This window comes from Urocampus carinirostris, chromosome 3, assembly GCF_059441175.1.
Source record: "Urocampus carinirostris isolate Australia breed hairy pipefish chromosome 3, RoL_Ucar_1.0, whole genome shotgun sequence".
Classification (NCBI taxonomy): domain Eukaryota; kingdom Metazoa; phylum Chordata; class Actinopteri; order Syngnathiformes; family Syngnathidae; genus Urocampus; species Urocampus carinirostris.
The window spans coordinates 55,162,187-55,186,505 of NC_142351.1; positions in this window are offsets into that span (position 1 = coordinate 55,162,187).

A 24,319-nucleotide genomic window follows, 5' to 3' on the forward strand; every position below is an offset into this window, starting at 1 on the left:
AGAGATGGCTATATTAGATTTGGATGATGCTCCGGAAGGATAGTTAGTAAGAAAAAGCCAGGTTGTAAACATGTGCAGTACTGACTGTCCAGTATTGTTTCACAGAGTGAAAAAGTAATTAGTGTGACATGCGGGATGTCAAATAACATAGTTTAGGTTTACATTACACCTAATATTTAACAGTAGTATATCAGCATATTTGTGCAATGTTTGATCAGTCGACGAATACCATTGACCACATTGGCTCAGCATTGAATGCAATGGGAATAGAATCTGGGTTGCAGTGGTGAAAACACAGATTCCTAACCACTAGGAATGTAGATGGCAGAGAAAAATGCATTAGATTTAATGTAATCATCACACTATTGTTAAGGCGTACAATGTTATAAAAGCGTGTCTTGGGAAAGTGTTCAGCCATAGCCTCTAACCATAACCAATCCTATTACAGTATATATATATATATATATATATATATATATATATATATATATATATATATATATATATATATATATATATATATATATATATATATATATATATATATATATATATATATATATATATATACATATCAAAAAATATTTTTTGTATTTTACCAGTGAAACAAATCAAACATGTTGCACAATAAAATAAGAAACATGTACTTATTATTTTCTATTTTCTATTCTATTTTCCTTGCACATGTTTTCAGGGTTTTTTCATTATTCATTTTCATTAGGGCGTGCAACTCGTGCTCTAAGTTCTGTACTAGATGTGCTCGGAATGACAATGACGCATTTTAGTCGTAATTGATTACGATTCTTCGCTCTGTCCGTGGATGAGCGCATAAGAATTCTTATGGTCTGTAATCACATTACTGTGTGCAAAGAGAATGGGGGGGGGGGGGGGGGATTTTCATGTGATTTGTGCATGGCATTTTGGGAGGGAACATTTGCTTCAGATGGACGACAGAGCTCCGGCTGACATTTATCCATCTGACACAACTCACTCCATCTCTCCTTCCTCTTCCTCTGGTCGTTTGAGCTGATATGCTGCTTTTATTCCTCCCCGTTGCTCTTTAAAACTACTTTTATTCCTCATCCGTCTCTCACTGCCATGACCATCCCAAACCTAATCTAGCAAACAGTTTCACTGTCAATCCTTTGCCTCTATATCTCAGTCGTCGTGTTTGTTGGAGAGGAAGACAAAACAAGCTCCTAGGACGGGGGCAGTGTTGGGCGCATTCTTGAAAATAGTATTTAAATAGTTACACTTACTAGTTCTTTCATTTAACAAGAAACTCAGTTGCCCCCCCCCCTGAATGCAAACCCCAAAGAAGTAGTGCGACATGTACACCAACCTGTGGAAGCAGTTAAACCTACATATTTGTTGTCTTGTGCAATATTGAGAGCATACAAACATAAAGTTAGCAGAGGCACTCCTTATCCATTTTGTTTCTGGGCTTCAAACCTCTCAAAGATCTCATTCTCCATTTGTGGACACTGTCCAAGACAATCTCCCATTTCCCCCCAGTCATGGTGTATTGCAAAAATCTTTTACAAAAAAAGGACAGAATTCAGAACACACTTATCGTAAATTCGGTGCTACTATATGCCCCATTGATTGCCAAACAGTTTGTTGGTCCTGTAATAGTCATGCCTCTTTCCTCTTGCGATAGATAGATAGATAGATAGATAGATAGATAGATAGATAGATAGATAGATAGATAGATAGATAGATAGATAGATAGATAGATAGATAGATAGATAGATAGATAGATAGATAGATAGATAGATAGATAGATAGATAGATAGATAGATAGATAGATAGATAGATAGATAGATAGATAGATAGATAGATAGATAGATAGATAGATAGATAGATAGATAGATAGATAGATAGATAGATAGATAGATAGATAGATAGATAGATAGATAGATAGATAGATAGATAGATAGATAGATTGATAGATCGATAGATACATAGAACAATTTCATGTGTTGTTATGTTGTGCACCAGACCTACAAGGTAAGGAAAGCTTACGCAAACTGGTTCTAACATTTTGTTGAAACAATCACTGTTACCAAACAATTTATGTAACTCTAAATGAGACTCAAATGCACGTCAACAGATTTATTTTATTTATTTATTTTCCACAGGAACCTGCCCCCACGAAACAGAAACTGCTCCTGCTGTAACAGCTTTGAAGGACATCTTTTCCAGAGATATTTAGCTCCTCCATCAAAAGTTGTATCTGTCTCGTATTTTCCGTGAGTCTTGACTTTAAAATATAATAAACATTTTTCTGGGGAGTCGTTTTCCCATCGTGGGACAAATCGGGGGATGAAATAAGTGAGGGCTATTATCCACAGGGCACAGAGCATTATATTGTGGATGCTGACATTGCTTTTACCTGGCAGTGCCTGCTTTTACTATATTAATAATGGAGCAGGCGCCATCCGTCATGGGGCTACGATGCTGCTAATCACTTCTGCCTTGCATATTCAGTACGGCCGGAGCTGGTCGGGAAAGACGGGGAGAAATATGAGCGATAAACATTGACAATCGCGGCCAGTGTTGGGAGTAAACCGGTATAAAGGAACATATCTTTGGAACACAATTACTTTTCTCGGTAACGAGTAGTCTAAGGCCTTATAAATAATATTTCTTAATTAAATGTCGTTCCAACATGGTGAGCTAATTTGTGAAAGCAGATTGTGTATTCTAATCATTGACTTATCATACTTTGTTTACAAAGCAATACAGTAAGACCTCGGTTATCGCGGTTAATGGGGACCAAAACCACCCGCGATAAGTGAAAATCCGCGAAGTAGCGGCGCAACTTAAAAAAAAAAAAAAAAAAAAAAAAAAAAAAATCTCACTCATCTCATTATCTGCACCGCTTATCCTTGTTAGGGTCGCGAGCGAGCCCCTAACCCGCGGCGAGGGTACTTTCGGGCGCGATACGCACGACACCGCGACAAGCCGAGCGGGTCGGGCGCTCCGCGCGGAGGCCGGCCTGTCGGAAGCGCAGCAGAATGCGCGTTCACGCGAGGGGGGGAGGTTTTGGACGGGAGTCGGATTTGGGCACAACACCGGCGCCCGGCGTCTCCCGCTCGGGCCGCGATGGCTCTACATGGCGCTACATGGCCCTCGATGGCTCCGGCCGACGGACGGGCGGCCGCGGGGGAAAGGGGTAGGGGGGACCTGTTGGGTTAGGGGGCGGTGAAGCAGAAGTCGCATCAAAACCGCGCGCCGGGAAACGAGAACGGCGCGCCGTGCTAGCGTTGTCGGCCGAGGGGGATTCCCGCAAAAAGTGAAAATCTGCAAAGTAGCGACGCCACGGCCCTTAAAAAAAAAAAAAAAAATTACCATTACAGACGGCGAAGCTCTGAATCCGCGAGCGTCGAACAGCAAAGTAGCAAGGTCCCACTGTACACCACTCAATCCCTCACCGCCACCTCTCATCTAATGACATGATATTCCTGAAGAGAGAAGTATAATCCCAACTCACAACGTTGCACTGCACTAGCCAAAGCTCAAATCAATTGAGAAGTATATTCCAGAGTCAGACCATAAATCAGAGATACTCCTGCTGCTCGGATGAGATGTTTTGTTTGCACACAAAGTCAAAGAACAAGTCAATGGCCGTCACCATGCATCCTTTGCCCAACGCCTAGATGAAGGGTTTAGCAACTGAACATGTTGAAATGAGCCGTAACCAACTGAAAGAACAAAAAACGAGGATGTCCCGTGCCGCAAAAATAGTAAAAAAAAAAAAAAAACTGATTCAAATTCAGATATACCGGGGAGGCATGAAAGCAAGCATGAAAAGGTAAAAGTGGGACAGGTGGAATATATGTTTCAAGGAAAACACAAGTTTAATGTAACTTCGGCCTTTGTGCATGAATAGACGCTCACCATGGAAAAGGTGTCAATTCAAAGGGGAGGGCTTAATACCATGATGGGAATTATTTTACGAGTCTATTTATATCCATCCATTATCTGCACCGCTTATCCTCAATAGGGTTGCAGGGGTGCTGGAGCCCATCCCAGCAATCTTCGGGCAGAGGGCAGGGGAGACCCTGAACTGGTTGCCAGTTAGTCGCAGGACACATAGAGACATACAACTCACTTGCTCATTCACACTGAGGGACAATTTGGACCAGCCAATTAACCTGAAACGCATGTTTTTGGATTGTGGGAGGAAACCAGAGTGCCTGGAGGAAACCCACACAAGCACGGGGAGAACATGCAAACTCCACACAGGAAGGTTTGATCACACGACCTCAGAACTGTGCCGCACACACGCTAACCACTGCGCTGCCGTGCTGCCTAGTCTGTTCATATTTAAACGTAAATAATGTGGGCAAACAAATGGATCATAGAAAGCAATGTCCAACAAAGCAGAAATGTTTAAGGCAGATTTCCATTCATCTGTCTGCATTATTGTGTGTTTTGCAGTAAATATGTTGAAGATGGCCAGGGTACGTAATGTTGATTTACGCCAGCCCAGCCTTATAGCCTTTGGGTATCTTGTTTCAGATGGTCATCGTATCTTGAATCCCAAACACATATTATTTAATTAAAAGCCTGGCGGCCTACCCCCGACTGTCGGTACAATAAAGGGTTAAGTTTCTGTATATCATTCAAACGCTTCTTGTGTACCGCCTTTTTTTGTAAATATTTCATGTTTCAATGTGGGCACATACGGCTTATAGTCAAGTGTGGCTTATGTATTTATAAAATGTTTTTCCCTTTAAAAATGTACTGGGATGCGACTTATAATCAGGTCCACTCCATCTATAGTATAGATAGATGCTTTTAGAGTAACGTTCTACTTTTGGGTGTCAGTAGACTGGGTGTTAATGGTATTACATTTTAGACAAAGTAACTAGTAACTACTTTTTTTTCCACTGTGAGTAATAAACAGTGACGGTAGCGGCTAGCCACGGAGAAAAGAGCAAGACGTTGGACGGAGGACAATATCAATGTGCTAAAACACATGACAGATGCCCTTGGCCTTTTGCTGAATGGCTTTCCTGTTGGCAGGAGTTAACCAGTGTATTTAAACAGGACAAGACGAATGGGACCTCGACTCCCCCTGTTCACTGAACCAGCCCATTTTTATTCCGACTCACAGCCTTTCCCCGTGTGGGAATGCTAATGCGACTAGCTGACATTGGCAGGCTTATGGGACAAAGCGGTGCTTGAACTTTTTCAACATCATTTGTCAAAATGTAAAAGGTTCCCCCCCCATTGGAGAGCTTCTGAAAGGATGCTCAACTTGACTGCTGTGTTGTTAAAGTGAATCAATCAGAAAAACAGCTTTAGCACTTTTTTAACATTTTCTCTACAATTATCGTAGAGCAGAGGTCTCAAAGCATACCTCACAGCCAACTGCTCCCCTTATTAATGATTGCAAATTTCCTTATTAAGTTGAAATAAACCATATAAACTTAAGTTTACACTATTTACTAGATGAACAACAAAAACAATTGTTTCAATACCTCTCTTAGTTCTTTGGATATCATACTTAGCAGTCTTTATTAGCAATCTACAATGACAATGTTGTCTGATAAGGCTACAGTTTCCAAAATGATCCGAATAATGGCTGAAATGGAAATACCAGATAGGTGTAACCAAAATAAGTATTTTTTCCCCATACAAAAATTGATTTATGACATAAACAATTTTAAATGAGAGATATAGGGAAAACATAAAAGTAAAAGGCCAGATAGGTTTAGATTTTTTTTGTCCCTTAGTGCACGGAATGATAATTTACAAACTTATTTTTGTATTTCTTTTCGTTGTCTATGTGCAGTGTTCTCGTTTGCCCGCGTCCCTGCGTCCTAGACGCATCATTTTTGCTGGGGACGCATAGTGTCGAATCAACGTGCGTCCCCGGGACGCAACTTTTTTGACCCAAAATTGTCATTACTTCCCGATACTTTTTTTAACAAAGATTTACCGCTCTCAACCTTGAGAAGGCATTACAACTGTGGCGGGATAGCAAACCACGAAGACTATACGAAGTGAAAAATCTGAAGTGATAACTGCCTCGTATCACCAATTAACTGTGTTAATTAAAACTGCATGAATATATAGACAATTATTTCAGCAATATTATTTTGTATAATGTACAATATTTTTGTGAACTGAAAAATCTGAAGTGATAACTGCTTTGTATAACAAATTAACTGTGATAATTAAAACTGCATGAATATATAGACAAATATTTCAGCACTATTCTTTTGTATAATGTACAATATTTTTGTGAACTGAACAATCTTGAAGTGATAACTGATTTGTATTACCAATAAACTGTGATTATTAAAACTTAATGAATATATAGATTTATATCAAATATTTGTCGCCGATTTACAATTTCAACCTCGATAACACTAAATTTTGGGGACCCATAGATCTCTGTTGGGACCCATAGATTTTTGAGCATGCGAGTCCCCGGGACCCATCACTTTTCATAGGTAAAATGAACACTGTATGTGTGATGTTAAAATTGCTTTGATGAGCTGAAACTTTTGTGTGTGATAAATATGCAAAAAAACACAGAAATCAGTAAGGGAACAATTACTTTTTAACGGCGCTTTATATCTCCGCCATAATCTGCTACCTTACCGCGGTGGAGGAGTTTGTGTGTCCCAATGATTCTAAGAGCTTTGTTGTCTGGGGGCTTCAAGTCCCTGGTATGGTCACCCATGACAAACAGGTTTTAGGTAAGGGGACAGACAAAGTGCAAATAACAGACCCCTTATGACGATAAAAAACTTTGGTCCATGATTTCTTTTGCCAGTACGCGCGGTACTGGGACCTCGTTCAGATGCCAGGCCTGGAGGTTGGGTCCACTGGCAAGCAGCTGGTGGCCGGGCCTTTGCTCAAGAGGTACAGCCGGGCACAGGACATGGAACGTTACTTCTCTGGCGGGTAAGGAGCCCAAATTGGTGTGTGAAGTGGTGAAGTTCGGACCTGATATAGTCAGATTCGCCTCCACACACAGCTCGGGCTCTGGTACCATTCCCCTCGAGAGGGGTTGGACTCCCTTCCACTCTGGAGTTTCCCGTAGTGAGAGGTACAGAGACGGTGTGGGCATGTGAGTTGTGCCACAGCTCAATGGCTGTACCTTGTGGTTCACCCCCGTGGGTAGCCTCTCTCCGCTTTCGAATGTGGGGACCGGTCCTGACTGTTGTTTGTGCTAATGCACTAAATAGTAGTTCAGAGTACCAACCCTTAATGGAGTTCTAGGAGGGTGTGCTTGATAGCGCGTCCCCCGTGGACTCCCTCGCACTACTGAGGGACTTCAACGCTCATGTGGGCAATGACAGTTAAACCTGGAAGGGCGTGATCTGGAAGAACGGCCCCCTTGACCTAAACCCACTTGGCATGTTATGATTGGACTTCTGTTTCTGTCATAGCTTGTTTATAATGAACACCATGTTCAAACATAAGGGTGTCCATATGTGCACTTAGCACCAGGACACCCTAGGCAGTAGTTCGATGATTGACTTTGTAGTCGTTTCATTGGACCTGCAACAGTACATTTTGGATGCTCGGGTAAGAAGAGGGGTGGAGCAGAAACTGATACCCACCTGGTGGTGAGTTGGTTCAGAGGGCGGGGGAAGATCCCGGTCTAAACAGGCCGACCCAAGTGTGTCGGGAGTATGGGGCTCAGCAAAGTCTTATCCGGGCTGTGCGGTCCCTGTATGCCTGGTGCCAGAGTTTGGTCCGCATTGCCGGCAGACCGTTGGAATCCTTTCCAGTGGTGGTTGGACTCCGCCAGGGCTGCGCTTCATCACCGATTCTGTTCATAACTTTTATGGGCAGAATTTCGAGGCGCAGCGTTGGTGGGGGAGGGATTCGCTTTTGGGGCATCAGCATTGTATGTCTGCTTTTTGCAGATGATGTGGTGCTGTTGTCTTTCTCAAGCCGTGATCTTCTGCTCCGACTGAGCGATATCGCAAAGCGGCCTCGAAGTCCAAGACTTTCCAGGTTGGGGATGAGATCCTGTCTCAAGGGATGGAGTTCAAGTATCTAGGTTTTTTTTTCATGAGTAGGATAGGATAGAACGGGAGATCAAAACACAGACCAGTGCAGCGTCTGCTGTCATACGAACCCTGTACCAGTCCGTCGTGGTGAAGAGGGAGCTAAGCCGAAAGAAGAAACTCTCGATTTACCAGTAGATCCATGTTACTACACGCACCTACGGTCATGAACTGTGGGTCATGACCCAAAAAAATATACCTGTTACAAGTTTCTGATATTAGTTTCCTCTGCAGGGTAGCTAGATTCTCTCTTTGAGATAAGGTCAGAAGTGCAGTCAGGGACTCGGTGTGGATCTGCTTCTCCGCTGTTTTCCTGTATTAAAGGAACCAGTTGAGGTGTCTTGGGCTTCTGATAAGAATGCCTCCTGGACACTTTCCTCGGGAGATGTTCCGGGCGTGTCCCACCGGCGGGTTGCCCCTGGGACGACCCAAGACACGCTGGAGAGACTACGTCACAAAGCTGGCTTGGGAATGCCTTGGGATCCCCTCATATGAGCCGGGTGATGTGGCTGGGTATAGGGAGGTAAGGGCTTTGCTCCTGAGGCTGCTGCCCCTGTGATCCGACCCTGGATAAGCGTAAGAAAATAGATGGGTGGATGGCACCTTATATAAATACTGGAAACGATATTTAGGTATTGTGATTATAGATTACATTATCAATAAATGATTCTTAGCATGGCCACACATTCAACAACGTTTGTCACTTACAATGTTTAGTTTGAGCTGAGAAAAAGTGAAAAAAACTAATTTTTCATCAAAAATTAGGGTTGCGCGTTATTCTAGACTTTGCCATATTCAAAAAGAAAGGCAAATTTGTCTTGTTGATGTAAAAAGAAATGGTGCTCGAACTCTAGCAGCAAGAAAAAAGCAAGAAAAGCAATGTTCATGTTCATGGTCACTATTTCTTTAATGCTTAGAAAGTTAAAATAACTGTTTATAGAGGCAATGAATCCGAACAAAAGTAATTCAACGCCTTTTAGTCAGCAACTATATGTGTTTTTTTTCAGTCGTTTATAGATTCTGTATTATTATTCTCAATATATTTGTATCCATTTTTTTCTTACTGATTGATTTTATTAAAACTTTTCTTTATTTTTATTTATTGCCGTATCTTATTGTGTGCTAAAAATAAATAGATGTGAGATCATGGCCTAGATCTGGCCCAGCCTCATCCATACTATTTCCAGCTGCCCATAGGTAAATTGACTGTTACATGCCAGTCCTAGTATGGAAAAATAAACCATGTATTAATCTGTGTTTGATCATGTTTTTTAAAAGATTACCCCACAGTATTTTGAGTCAAAAGGATTGAACTGCTGTGATACCTTTTTTGTCACTCAGATGAATACAATCTGGTAAAATGTCACTACTTCGTTTATATTCATAGACCTACCACGTTTTTGATAAGTATGTCTTACAAAAACACATTACGTAACCCATCAAAAGGATGCCTGATTATGCACTCCATTTTCTGTGCAGCAACCCAAAAACGCAGAAAAATGTTTCTTTATTTGTCTTTATTGAAAAGATTATAATGCATTTCTACCCACGTGCGCAGTGCTCTACCTCTTCATGGTGACCTTTACGTTTCGACAAAATCATCCGTCCACAATCACGTCGCTCGCCGCTGGCACCGAGAAGCACATTTGCTCAAGACGAGCGTGGCTCGTGAAATAAAGATAAAGTGTGGCACGCCATATGTCAGGGTGGCTTCTGGCGGGGAGCCGGGATATAGAGTACTGTAAATTCTGGACTACAGAGGACCCCTGATTAAAAGTGGAGTGGGCAAATTTAAGAAAGAAACTCGACTTTGTTTTTTACAAGCCGCACTGGATTTCAAGCCAGAGGAGTAAACCGTCATGTAAATGAATTAATTCACGTCTATTTCTGATGTTTGAAAAAACAGTGGGGAAGTGTTTAGTACAGAAAAGAAACACAGTGCCACGATCAAGACATTAATTTGCAGACTGTCATTCCAAATCAACTAGTGCAACTGTCAATATAAATTAACTTGTCATTAACATATATGCAGGTGTGCATCAAAAATCATTCATTATACATAAATGTTTTGAATTATTCCAACAATTAGTGTCAGCAATATTTTAGTGTGGAAGCAGGTGACTAATTATGGGGAATATTTTTCTTATCGGGCCGAAAACTGTGACGTCATTTTAGGCAGATATCAGAGTGACAACTGGCAGCCCGATAATTATCATGTACACTCCTAGTAAGTAACACGTGTCTCACTCTATAATGATTTTAAATGTAATATAGCAAACTGTGGTATGGTAAATGGTCTGCATTTATATAACGCTTTACAAAGCGCTTTACAATGTGCTTCACACTTACCCGTTCACACACACACTCATACACCAATAGCGGCCATGCAGCCATGTAAGGCGCCGGCCTGCTTATTGGGGGCATTAGGTATTCAGTGTCTTGCCCAAAGACACTTCGACATATAACACGGAGGAGCCGGGAATCAAACCTGCGGGGGGGAGCTTAAGATCAGTCGCATGGCACAGCAAGTGTAGAGACTGGGATTGTACAGCTTCTGAATATAAGTTAATGCAGTAAATTGAGTTTGTCCTAATTGCAAGAGTCCTAATTGTAGCGCAACGTGTTACTTTTCTGTACTAGTTGATGGTCTTTGCTCCAGACTCTGTCAAAAGGTAGGAACTTTGAAAGACTCAGCATTTGTCCCCAGGGTGTTGTAGAGCAACCAATGTGTGTGCTTGTTTTAATTTATTTCATCAATGAACTGCGAGTTGATAATACTTAAGATGAAAAATGATGTGCAGTGTGGTTTCCTTCAAAAGGTAATGAGACTCGTTTTATTTTATTTGGGTAGACTAATGATGTCCTCTTTCTGGTTATCTGGATAACTATTAGTTGACCCCTTAAACTATTATAAAACCTACTCAAAAACCCTATAACACATTTACCGCTGAGTCTGCCAAGATCACGATCTTATTCCATAGAGACAGTTGGAATCTCGTTCATCCATTCATGTGTGTGTAGATGACAAGGCATTTGGCTAATGAAGGGAGCCATGGTTACTCCTGTCATGTATATGTGCTTCATAAAATATATTCACTTTGACATTCAAAGCACTTGGCAGGAATCAAATTGCGTCAATACCCGCCATGGTCCTATTTTCCCGCTGATTCTCCCAAGATAGCGATCTGACTCCGCAAGGACAGTGGGAAATCTTGTACATCCATTCATGCACATCACTAATTAGTTGACAAGACATTTGGCTACCAAAGGGAGATATAGTTTCTGTCGCCGTTTCATCGCGTCATTGAATTTCTTCACTTTGACATTCAGAGCACTTAGCAGAAATCACATACCATTATTACTTGCCTTGTGCCGACCGACATGATATTTGTTTCACTTTAACAGTCAGATTTCCCTGGCCCGCACCAGTTGTAAGCACCAGGTGCTGGCCGAGGTGAAATGGTGGGGATGTGCCACCTTATCAGAGTAAACCACATGGTATTGTAATCCGCATAGATTCACATGCAGAAAAGGTAACTGCTTGTAGTCCGTAATTTACGGTAACTATTGACGTCTTCTTGGAGCTGTGGGAAAATGTAAAAGATGGGGGAGGAAGACCACAGGATAGGAAGGAAGAGTGACAGGCTGACTCTGGAAAGTGATCATGAGCGCTTTGGGCTGTCTGTGATTGCAAACTTCTTTCCAAGCGAGGAGTGCAAAAGTGGGGGAAACAAAAAGAAGGTGCACCCTCAGCTGCTTTGATTCGAAGCTCCGCCGTTTTCTACGCCGGGGCCAACCGGCAGCGGCGCAGCCATCAAGGCGGCCATTAGAGGCGGCTGTTAAGTGCCAATTAGACTAAGAGTGGGAGACGGAAAATACCCATTTGCGCTTTTGCAAGCAAGCAGGAAGTCAACACAAAGGGGCTCAAAACCCTCTCAGGTTTCACAATCACTCACTTGCTAACGTCGTATTATCTTTCGCCCGAGCCTAATGTCCTCTTTAAATGTTGTCACATTGTGGAAAAGGGGAAATAGCTGCCACAGGAAAATGCACTCACTGTTTGACGATATCACCTAAAATCATTAAATGAATGAATTAATTGCTTTCATAGTCATTGATAACCACGTAGTGAACATTGTTTGCAACAAGATTAGACACTGGCGGGTAAACATGATATAAAGAATGTCAGGATGAATAGGAAAAAATACTAAGTCAATAAAATAGATATACTTGTACTTTATTTTATTTTGCTTTACTTACTTTTATTGTCATTCTTTGTAACCATGCACAATGAACGAAATGTCGATACACCTGACCCGTACAGTTAAACTGTAGCGAGCCGATGCAGCCAAACAGGGCGCCGCCATTTTAGACCCAACTGCTGTGTTGGGAGTCATTAGGTGACCAAACCCCCCAATTCCAACCCCAATAAGTACACAATTTTCAATGCAAGTGGCAAGATATGTATTTTTCATAGTTTTGTTTTCACAGTTTAATGGCCCTGGGGAAGAAATTGTCTCGGACCTTGTTTCAGGGGATCCTATGGCGCCTACCAGAGGCCAACAGGTAACCGAATCAGTGGCCAGGTTGAGAAGAGTACTGTAGAGGCATTAGCTGCTAAACCCGTGCTAGCCACCATCTTGAACATGAAAACACCAATTTAGCATGATTGAGGTAAATTATTTCCTAAAACAATTGTATTTTTCAAGTACAGTACCCTGATTTCTAATTTTGATAGTCATATTTCGTAGTCTGTAGCGCGAAGCCCCACGTTGCAGAGGTCCAGGGTCCAATACCAGCTACCCTGGCCTCTCGGTGTGGAGTTTGCATTTTCTCCCATGCTGGTGTCTGTTTCCTCCTAGACTTCCAGTTTCCTCCCACATTCAAAAGACAACCATATCAGGTTAATTGGCCGGTCCAAATTGTTCCTAGGTGTGATTGAGCGAGTAAGATGTCTGTCTCTATGTGCCCTGCGACTGGTTGGCAACCCGTTCAGGGTGTCCCCTGCCCACCGCCCGAAGACAGCTTGGTTGGGCTCCAGTACCCCCTGCTACCCTACTGAGGATAAGCAGCTTTGAAAATGGATGGATAGATATTTTGTATTCTAAGACATTAAACCATATGTAAACAGTCTTTAAACCATAATAAAAATCTTTAAAAATGATCAGCATGTTAGCCCATCATAGAGAAGCACCTAAAAACACTGTTTATGTCAATGAAAAAAATGAATCTTCATTTTTAAACAATTTTTGATTTGGCAATTTTTACTAGTTTTTAAACAAGTGAAAAAACTGTATTTTTTTACTTTTTTTTTTACATTAAAAAATACATCTTTTTTGTGTGGTTTGTTTTTCATATTACTTTATTTTTTGGCATTTTTTAAAAATACAAATGAGAAACCATCCGTATTCATTTCCATCTGCTTTTTACATTACAACCGAATAAAGTAAGACCAGAAAAAGTAAAAACAAGATAAAATAAATTAATATAATTGAAAGAAGTTAGCACTAACATAGTTCTTTTCCCGTCATTTTTATTGAGTTCAACAAGCCTGTAGTGCATTGAAGATTACGGAAAAAAAAAGGACAGCTAGAAGGTCAAAAAACAGCTGACCTTATTAGTGTAAACCATTTACGTCAAGTATCTCAAATTCGTGGCCCTGGGGCTATATGTGGCCTTTAGGATGATAGTTTGACCAGAAAGTTAAAGGTACAATGCATATATTTTGACTACTACATATTGTAATGTTCTGCCTTGCGTTTCATGTACTATTTTGTGTAGTGACTTTAAAAAAAAATTATATTCGAAAACAGTTGAATGTTTTTATTCAAACTTTTTGAGGGAAAACCAATTTAGCCCAACCTCACTGAGACCTTAGCTCGAGAAGGCCCAAGTTAAATTGGGTTTGAGATTCCCAATTTACCTCATGCAAATCCAATGCTCCACACACAAGCAGCCTTTCGTCCTTTTCATCAAATCATAGAAGAATGCAAATTGCCCTAATACGTTTACAATTGCTTCAAACAGAAAGGCGTCAGTCGTCATTCTGGCAGCCCCCCTGTGAACGGCTAATGTTCCAAGCGCTCAGCGCCCCCGCTAATTTCCCAAGGCTGCCCCTCGCCACGGCACTGTGTTGTATATTCATGTGTGTACCTTCCGATCTTAATCCTAGCTATTACACGCATGGCTGGCCATGTCAAGGGGAGATTTGCTCGCTAGCGGTGAATGGGCCAATATTGAAGGCGGGCCCGCCGCTCCAGCGATCGGTGTAAAGGCTTAGCGCATTCACGCCGCGGACGCCGAATGCAATCAGGAGGCGAGTCGTCCTCGCAGCAAATCCATGCAAATGGCCATAATGACGGTTCAAAGGTGCCGCGGTGAGGCACGTGTTCTTCGGGTCTCGGAAAAAGTCGATGGAGTCTAATGTGCCGTGACCTGGCTAGCATCGACCTCCGTCCCACCGAGGAACTGGAGACTGAAGTGCTGTGATAGAGGGAGAAAAAAGGGAATTATTGGCGACCTGCAGCATTTTCTTGATCAGTTTTACTTATTCAGGATTTTTTTCCTCTCTCATTAGCGCTTCTGTTGGAGTGAGCTTTGATTTGAATCACTAAATCGACGGTTCTCAACTGTTTTTTACTTCAAGACCAGGCATAGCTTATTAATTAAAATCCACAAATTAATTGAATAAAAAGATTGTGTAGTTCAAACTAGAAATCGTCATAATATTTCTTTCAAAAGGCATAGATTATATTATATATTTAACCCTAGTGGTAATCCCTCCATTTTTGTGGTATTTGTGTTTCGAAAATGTCCCGCGATAGACAAAGGTAGATACATTGATGTATTTTTTCATTTATAAAATAGTGTATTATACAATACAACCAAAGAAAAAACCCTATTCACAAGCTTAAGGATTTGTTTAGCGGATATAAGTACTGTACTTTACTTTTCTTGAATATGCACGTAAAACTGGCCCCCATATTTCACTATTTAATAGTTTTAAATTCAGCTGCTACTGGTAACCATTGAACACCTTACTGTTTTCCTTCCCCCCAAAAATACCTGGAGACGGATGAGTGCCACAGCCTGTACTACTTGCCCAAAACTCACCACAGGAAGTGGTGCCCAGACGACCCTGGTGGTAAAACGATCCATGAACCTTGAAAATCAGTTTAGATGTGAGTATATAAGATAGGGAGATTATCTCCATGAAGAAAAATACAGCATTCTCATAGTCTGTGCTTGAGACTATGCCACCATAAATCAATTGTAATTTGAAGTTAATGCCCCATTTGATCGAGATATGTGTACTCATTATTCAGAGGACACTATAATTGATGATGTACGTCTATAAGGTAGAGGAGTAGTGCTGTAACACACGAAGAAGTATGACAGTATGAGTTATAAAATGTTACTAATATTGTGTTACAGTACTTGTTACCGGGAAAAGTAATTAAATTCCAGGAAGGTGTCAGTCCCAACATCGATCATATTTTATCGACTCCAATATCCAATCAAATAACAATATTTTGCTTCTTCTCTTCTATTCAACCGAATATGGGTGTGGCATGCATCGATTATGTGATCAAAACAAATGTTCTACAGACACAATTGATTCTGACAGATTCCATCGCTTAAAATTCACTCGGTTATGCTCCATCTTTCAGATCCACCATGTCCAAAAATGAGTCAGATGTCTGATGATGTTCTTAGGCCACACAACAGAAATCATCTCCTGGTGGTAAAACAACTCAAAAGCCCCAAAAAGACTTTGCACTGCCCTTTGAAACTCCAGGACACAAGGCATAATTCAATCTGATTTGCGTGGCACCCTTTAAGATTCCTGCATCAATAGGCCATAAAAATCCCACGTAGTTTGCATGTCTCCTTGACTTCATATGCTGCGGCTGGCCTTGCAGACTAGTGATTCAACGCAAACTAACCTCGGGCCAGTTGAGGCGGCGTGGCCCAATCGGACCGTGAAACCCACTCAATAGCTGCATTCAATACGTCTTCTCGTCGGGGTAATCGGATTGGATGCACAAACAACATGAGACGCCGAGAGAGGGTGAGACCATGTGCTGGTCAGATGATTGTGTCCTTGGATGGCGCTGTAGCGAATGCCAGCTAATCCTTCTTTTTGTCATCATGGAAATAAGACTATTTCAAATGGTTGTATTGATTCAGCGTTACAGTTATTTTTCATTTAACTTTATTAGTTTTTCCTTTCCAAATCACAAAATTTTCAAATTTTATTAAAATTCATAATAATACAGTCAGTTAGAATGTAATGCAGCACAACGGAGCAGTGGTTAGCGCGCAGTTATGAAGTCATGAGATCGAACCTTACTGTGTGGCGTTTGCGTGTTCTCCCCGTGCTTGTGTTGGTTTCCTTCGGGCACTCCGGTTTCCTCCCACATTCCAAAAACATGCATTTCTGGTGAATTGGCCGGTCCAAATTGCCCCTAGGTGTGAATAAGCGAGCGAATTGTCTGTCCCTGTGTGCCCTGCGACTGGTTGGCAACCAGTTCAGGGTGTCCCCTGCCCACTGCCCGGAGATGGCTGGGATGGGCTCCAGCACCCCTGCGACCCTACTGGGGATAAGCGGTGCAGATAATGAATGGATGGATAGTATATAATGTATTACTGCTGAGCATCAGCAGATGCAAAGTGAGGCACGCAATTCCTTTGTATCATGGCAGAGGGCGATGGTAAACTAAGGATTCTGATTGGGCGCACACGGCAGCCCCAAATAGTAGAATTAGTGATAATTTTAGCGAGCTAACCGCAGGTCAACGATCCAGTATACAATTTTCTCTTGGTGCCGTCTGTTTTCATTATGGAGAATAAGCTATCTGTTGACGCTTTTATTTAAAAGGAGCAGTGTATAGACCTATTTCATTAGTTAAGGTTAGACAATAAAAGAGGGGTGTGCAAACTACAATAGTCAAGTCAAGTCATTTTTATTTGTATAGAGTCTCAAAGGGCTGCACCAATTATTATTATTTTTCAGACTATTATTACATCATCCCCTGATCTGGAACCAACATGACGGCAAGGAAAAAAACAAGAGGAAAATGAAGAAATCTTGAGAAGGGACCGCACATGTGGCATCCCCCTTTCAGGATTACCAGACAGCAAAGGATGCTGCAATCACAAATAATACAGAGATATTGTCCAGGAAAAGTATAGGTTATTCATATGCTATAGAGTAGAAGTGTGTTTTAAGCAAAGATTTAAACATTTCCACTGAGGTTGCAGATCGGATCTCAGGGGGAAGAGCATTCCACTGCACCGGTGCCCGGATGGAGAACGCTCTCGAACCAGCGGAACACTTCTCGGCTCTTGGGATCACTAGAAGACCGGCGCTCTCAGAACCAAGGCTTCGGACCAGAACGTAGGGGGAAATCAGATTTGAAAGATATTAGGGAGCAAGTCCATGTATGATTTTGTATAATACTAAGGGCCCGGTCACACAGACATTTGCGGCTGAATGACGGCCAGAAATTTCTGCCCTAGAGGCGGACGCTGTTGGACGTATGGAGCTCGACATTGACTCGATACAGAGCTGTGCTTAACTCGAGTTCGGGAATTTGCGCACGGGTAGCGTCGTGAGTCACTTTTGCCCTGATTAATTCCTCAGAGCACGGGTCAATTCCTCTAACGAGCGTAGAGAGGCTTGATCACGGCCAGAATTAACCAGTCGGCTACCAGAAATCGTTAGGACACTACAAAACGTTTGGAGCCCGCAATATAGACGAGATAGAGCTGTGCTTTACTCGCGGTCGCAAATTTTCACGTGGTTGGGCGCGTTCAAAACTTTTGAGCAGCTCAAAAGTTTGAGCACGTGTTTAAAACGCGTGCCGCACACGTGGTCAACACGAGTTAATGACGCAGAAATGACGTTCTATGGTCGCGGCCAGGGCGCAGTTACACTTGGGTAGGACGGGGAATTTCAGCGGGTAATCGTGGGTGGAGCATGGTAATAGCATGTTCTGTGCCTGTATCGCGGTGTTATTACGTGAAATTAGCGTGTTACGCGTGTGACAGTCAAACGCCTTTCTCTGCGTATAAACAGCGCGAATGCCGAGCGTGCTCGTGACGTCAAAGGGGTGAACATCCCCGTCAGCGTAGTTTCTCTTCATTTCGAATAAATCATTTGGTGCATCCATTGTGGTCGCAGCAAGGCTGTAAAGCTAGGACCTTGTGCACCTTAGCTTTGACTTTGATGCTAAGTCCTTAGCTTGGCCTTAGTTACTAGGTCCTTAGCTTGGCCTTTTGATTTTTGCATTCCGGAGATGGAATAAGAACTTACTCTGTCCACTCCACGTATCGGCCCGGTATTGCAGTACCTCCGGGAACGGTGCATTCGCAATGATCGCAATAAGGCATAAGGGCTAGGACCTTAGCTTAGCCTTTTGGCTGAGAGTAAGGCTGCGTCCCATTCTTCGCACTTTCACTCGCTATGTGCCCTAGTCACTCGGTTTGCGCGTTCACGTGAAAATGGAGTGTGTCCCGATACTCTCAAGTCCGAGGCAGAAGTGACCTCAAACCATGTCGTAACCACTTCAAGACCGAGGGGGCTCCCTACCACACTTGGCGGCGAAGTGACTACCCAGAAGGCTTTGCGAATTCTCAATATCAACAAACATGCCCGGAAAGGAACCGCACAAATGTAAGTAGTTTTCCACAACCACGCATGTATTTGCAACAAAATGTATTGAGATATCTTAGTTGGACGTAAATGCAATAGAAAATCGTATTTTCGCGTTAAAACATGAACATTGCAAAATCGCTACTTTACGAAGTGCACAAATCTACCAAGGGAGCTGCCAAAAAATAATCTTCACGCTACAAACTCTAAAGTAGGATAACTGCAGAAAATCACGGTTCAGCCCATCCCTGTTTGTATCTTAAACGAGTCGTGCTTTTACATGTACATGGCCAGTCGCTAAAGGAGCATAGTCAGAATAACGTTCTGGACATACGCGCTTGTTTACTGCACACAATTTCGGGTGTCGTGTTTTATTTACAATATGATTATTTCATGTGAGATCAGAATGCATTAGTTTTCATCATGCATTATGAGTAATGTCTCCGAATTTCACGTGGAAATACAGTTGAAACAAATTACTATCACACAGTCCACTGCCTTCTCTGTAAACACATATTAAGTAAACTAATTACCTTTTCAAAATGTTGTCCAAATGTGGAGACAATTCTAAAGCATATGTGATGCTGGCCAATAGAAGGCTCTTACAGCCATAAGAATAACATGTCAATTTTGTGTATCTATTCACTATCAAATAATTATCCAGAACACATCCTATAATTTCTCACATCAACTTGTTGAGCATCCTATACACAGTTGTTTTTGTGCAATACACAAGCATTAAGTAATTCTTGTTTTTTCCACCCAACCTAAAGGCCAATGTAGAACGTCCCGTGAAAGAGCTGGCCACCATCACAGCTACCACGCCATCCACACCGACGGGCACGTCGTTGGCATCTTCTAATCCGGCGCCAAACCCCAAATCACCCAGAAAAAAAAGGAAGCACGATACACTCCTTGACTTTTTGAAAGCGGAGTCTGCCGGAGTGAGGAAAAGGCTCGAGGAAACTGTGGCCAAAACTGAGCGGTTCCCGTCCTTTTTGGGAAGCTCGTGGACAAATTTCCAGAACAGTGACATCCCTGCAATGTTTCCCTTTGTTTTATAAAAGGAAAATATTTTATTTTATTAAGAACTCAATGAAGTTCCAGTTTGTGTTTTCCAGCTTTATGGAAGTATTGGTATATTTTTGTTACAATTTGTGACATATTATTTATTTACTATTATGTATTTCGGCCCAATGTGATTTTGTTTTTCTGAAAGTAAACTATTATTTAAACTGGAGTGATTTGTAGTTGTTTTCTGTCCAACAGTCACATAGTTCACACACAGTATCTCACATCATTATGAAATAAACCACCAAGGTGTTACTCAAAATAAAGATGTTTATTGAATAGTAATGCAGAAAAGCACGGAATGCAAATGTGGGTCTGACTTCCAAAGCCTAAAACATGGCTTTTGGGCAATTTATTCCATATTAACTGTGGACAATTCTGTGTATCGTGGACCTGGGAACCCTGAAGACCCGTGACACCACACGGTAGGACAGACCGTGGGCCAGCCAGTATAGGCCCTCCAGCCATGGCCCTGTTCCCTCTTTAGCAGCTCCTGCAGGGCCCACATGACCTTCTTGCTCAACCTTAAGTCCTGAATGAGTTTTGACTTCACATCGAACCATAAGCACAGGATGGGAACATTCCTGTCCCACCTGTCCACGCTTATGGGACAGCCACTCTGGAACACAATAGATAACAGACAATTTAGACATAAATGTGGGCATAGATGATGTAAGCATCATGAAAACATGTTGAAATGAGCTTTTTTATATCCAATGACAACTCTTTTGAATTAAATTCCTTATGAACCAAGGTTTTTGGGTCGTACAGGGAAGTTTGGTGACGATATTATGTCAGCTTAAGGGTCAGGTGGACTGTTCTTGTGTTTGTTTACTTTTCATCATGTCACACACTAAAGACCCCTACTATATGTCATAAAATGGCATTAAGATACTAATAAGTAGATTGCCATTTATGTCTACACAAACATAAGGTATTATGTGAACGTGCATTGTATGTTAACTTTTACTGTATTTGACCGAACGGGTCATTTTTTTAATGAGTGTACGTACCTTGTAAAGATGAATCAGCACTACATAGCGCCGAAGCTGTCTTCAGTATAGCACATTTCTCCTCCGTTTATTGGAGACACGGAAAAGATGATGAGCTTTCAGGCAATCGGTAATAACACAGCAGTAGCGGGCATTTTTAACATTGCACGAACTCTCCAACTGACACACTAGAAGTTGAGACTCGAGTTGTTTACATGTGACGTAGGCCTTCACGTCACTAAGGTCTACAGCCAATTAATATTACCGCCATCTCCTGGACAGGGGTGGAACCTTGCAAGTCTTGTCCAAACCATCTCTACTTTGCACTCCGCTCGCGGAGGGCACTCCTCTTCGAGGGACCTCACTGGAGGGTCCTCAGGGCCGAGTGAGAGAAATGGGATTGGGCCTAAGTGTCCCGGCTTCTTGGCTTTGTAGCATATAATGAACTGATCGATAACGGATAATGGATAATGAATAACGAAGATAGATCAATAACCCTTAAAAACCCCTTTTGGCTGAAATTAAGAATCCCAGCTATTATGCCTTAATCCTCACTAAATCCTTCAGTCCCACGCCCCTCTCCATCATTGTAACAACTTGGTCTCAATCTATTTATATATCTTGACATTTCTTAACTCGATAGTAAAATAAGAATGATGCCATAGCTTGTAAAGTTGTTCCTCACGAGACTGTGATCTGTACCATCATGTTCTTCTACAGCCCGGTACCAAAATTAGCGTTCCCCCGCTACTTCAACTATGTATACATAATCCTATCTCACAATGAAGTAAGGAATGCAATGACGAATATACAATCAAAACCTCCTCATTATTCATTTGTTGGAAATGTAGTACAGATCAAACCGTTCCAACATTGTTATTATTGTGAACGTAAATTGACGGTAGACACCCTCCCCCCCTCGCGTGAACGCGCATTCTCCTGCGCTCCCAACGAATGCGAACGTATTCTATATAAAACGCTTATTAAAACTATGAAGCGAGCTAATTATAATAATTGGGAGATCCTAGTCTATATAACGCGTTTATTTAAACCAAAAATTGCGATCTTATTTTACAAAATGCGTTTGTTAACATGGAAGGAAAAGTCACGTGAGGGGGTGGGGCGGTTTGGTTGGTTGTTGTTGGTCTAAACACGGAAATGACGCGCAAATGACGCGATGAGAGGAAGGGGAACAGTCGCCGACGTCTTTTTTCCGGCCACACCACAGGTCAAAAGCGGGTTGGCCATTTTTGCGCATTTTCCATTGCGGGTAAACACGGGCGAAAAAAAATCCCCAAATTTTAGCCGTCATTCAGCCGCAAATGTCTGTGTGACCGGGCCCTAAGAGAACCTTGAAATCACATCTTAGGCTAACAGGGAGCCAATGCAGGTTAGCCAAAGCCGGCGTGATGTGATCGGACTTTTTTGTCCTAGTTAAAAGCCTTGCTGCAGCAATTTGTACCAGCTGTACCAATACAATACTAACTTATGCTACAAAAGTACTACTTATAAAAGTGTGTGGTTGTTTTGGCGATTTATTCTTGATTTATTCCTACACATTTCCCCATACAAACTATATTATCAATTGCACTTTAGGTTATTATTTAGCTACTTGTTTATGTACTAGCAATTCCTATTCGTATTTACTATTTTTATTTATCAATGTAAACATTAAATTATACGCAATAAAACAATTCAGAACTAGTCTTATCGCGTTTTGAGTTATTCTACCCAAACAATAAAATCTAGTGCTCAAAATGGTAAATATTATATCACTTGACTTCAATTACCTTTCGTCAAAGTTTTTATTAATAAATAGATAAATAACTTAGAAATGGGTTTCAGATGTAATGGTCCCTTTATAAACAAATATAGAAAAAAATGTTGTCCCCGAGTTTGAGCTGTATTCAAGTCAATTTAATATAGAAAAATAGGCAGGTAGTTGTGTTATAGAACCTTGTAATAAAGTGCAACCACAAATAAACAGTAAACAATACAATAACATAACAATCAGCTTGTACATAAACACGCACAAAAACGTACGTAAACACGCACAAAAACATACACAATGTAAAAACGCACAACACGGGACGTTATATATAATGCTTTTTCCCAGCACCGCTCACCAGACACCAACCTAACCGGTTCTGCCGTTTAAATGCGAGAAGAAACATAAACAAACTACTTGTTCTGTTTGTTTTGCACAAGAACATTGGCCATTATCGGGCAAATTGCCTCTGGACACGGTGTCGGCAACATTAGCCAGCTCATCATTGCATCTACATGGCCAATATGCCAAACCCTCTTTATTCCATCATACCCTTTCCGCCCACTTCTCCAAACCACAATGAGGATCGCACTTCAAACCGCTTGGAAATGGGCTCGCTCTGCCAGGCCGGCGCCTCGCCAGGCCAATCTTCCATCTGCAATAATAGAAATGGTTTGGTTGATGACAGACTGAGGCAATCACTGGACAGGCTGAGTGGGCTCTTCCACGTGGCCCCTAAACCCGGGTTGATAGTGGAGGGGGAGGCTGGCACAGATGTCTACCGTAAATTCGGGACTACCAGGAGTTACTTTTTTCCTACATTTTAAATTCTGCAGCTTACCATTACATGTGGCCACCTCTTTTCTCTGATTTTTGTTTTTTAGCAAGGCACATTGTCTCGAAGGTGTTGGTGGCAACTTCGGACACGCAGTGCGCCCTTCCCCCGGATCTCCTTGGCTGCAGTTCCTGACAGGGCCCCACATCCAGCGGCCCTTCTCCACCGTTTCATCTCGGCTCTCACCTAGAAGTTAGTGCGGACCACAAACAAATTCCTCCCCTGCAATATTGTCATATTTAAAAACAGTAATTCCTTGGTTACTGAGGTTAACAGGGACCCAACGTCCCCTCAGTCCCTTCCTAGACCCAGGAACATCTACGGAGCACCCGATGGTGGTCATCATTTATTTGTGTTCCTTATACTTTCCTTTAGAATCCGATTTGATTGATGAATTCCTTTTCAAAAGAATGTTCTGCTTAAATACTAGCAGTAGCCAAACTCTACAGTCTGTTCTAGTGGCTCTTTTGACTTGTATGCATCTCTGTTTGAATGACAGCATGCACCCACATGCATCAGCCTTTCACAGTCATTGGCATTGGCTGTCGGCTGAAAACCACAATACAAGATGTGTTGACATCAATGACAATAAAGACAAATCAATTCAAATACATTAAAATATGTCATAATCAGTATCATTGTAAAGCTTCAACTCTTGGGATTCAAGATATACTTGAAAATATACTTATTGGAGACACATCACGATAAGTCTAAAACAAAATACACAAAAACCATAAAGCCGGCGTAACTCACCATTACATCCCCTTGCCGTCTTCAACTTATTTGAATGTCCACCGAAATGGCTCAAGGACAATACATAGAATCCAACTGTGTAAAATATTTACTCCAAAACACACGATAATGCCGATGGATAAATAATTATCCAACTTAAAAATGTATGCTTTGTTGGACGTTGCTTCTTGTAATCCATTCGTTTCATGACATAATTTCCAT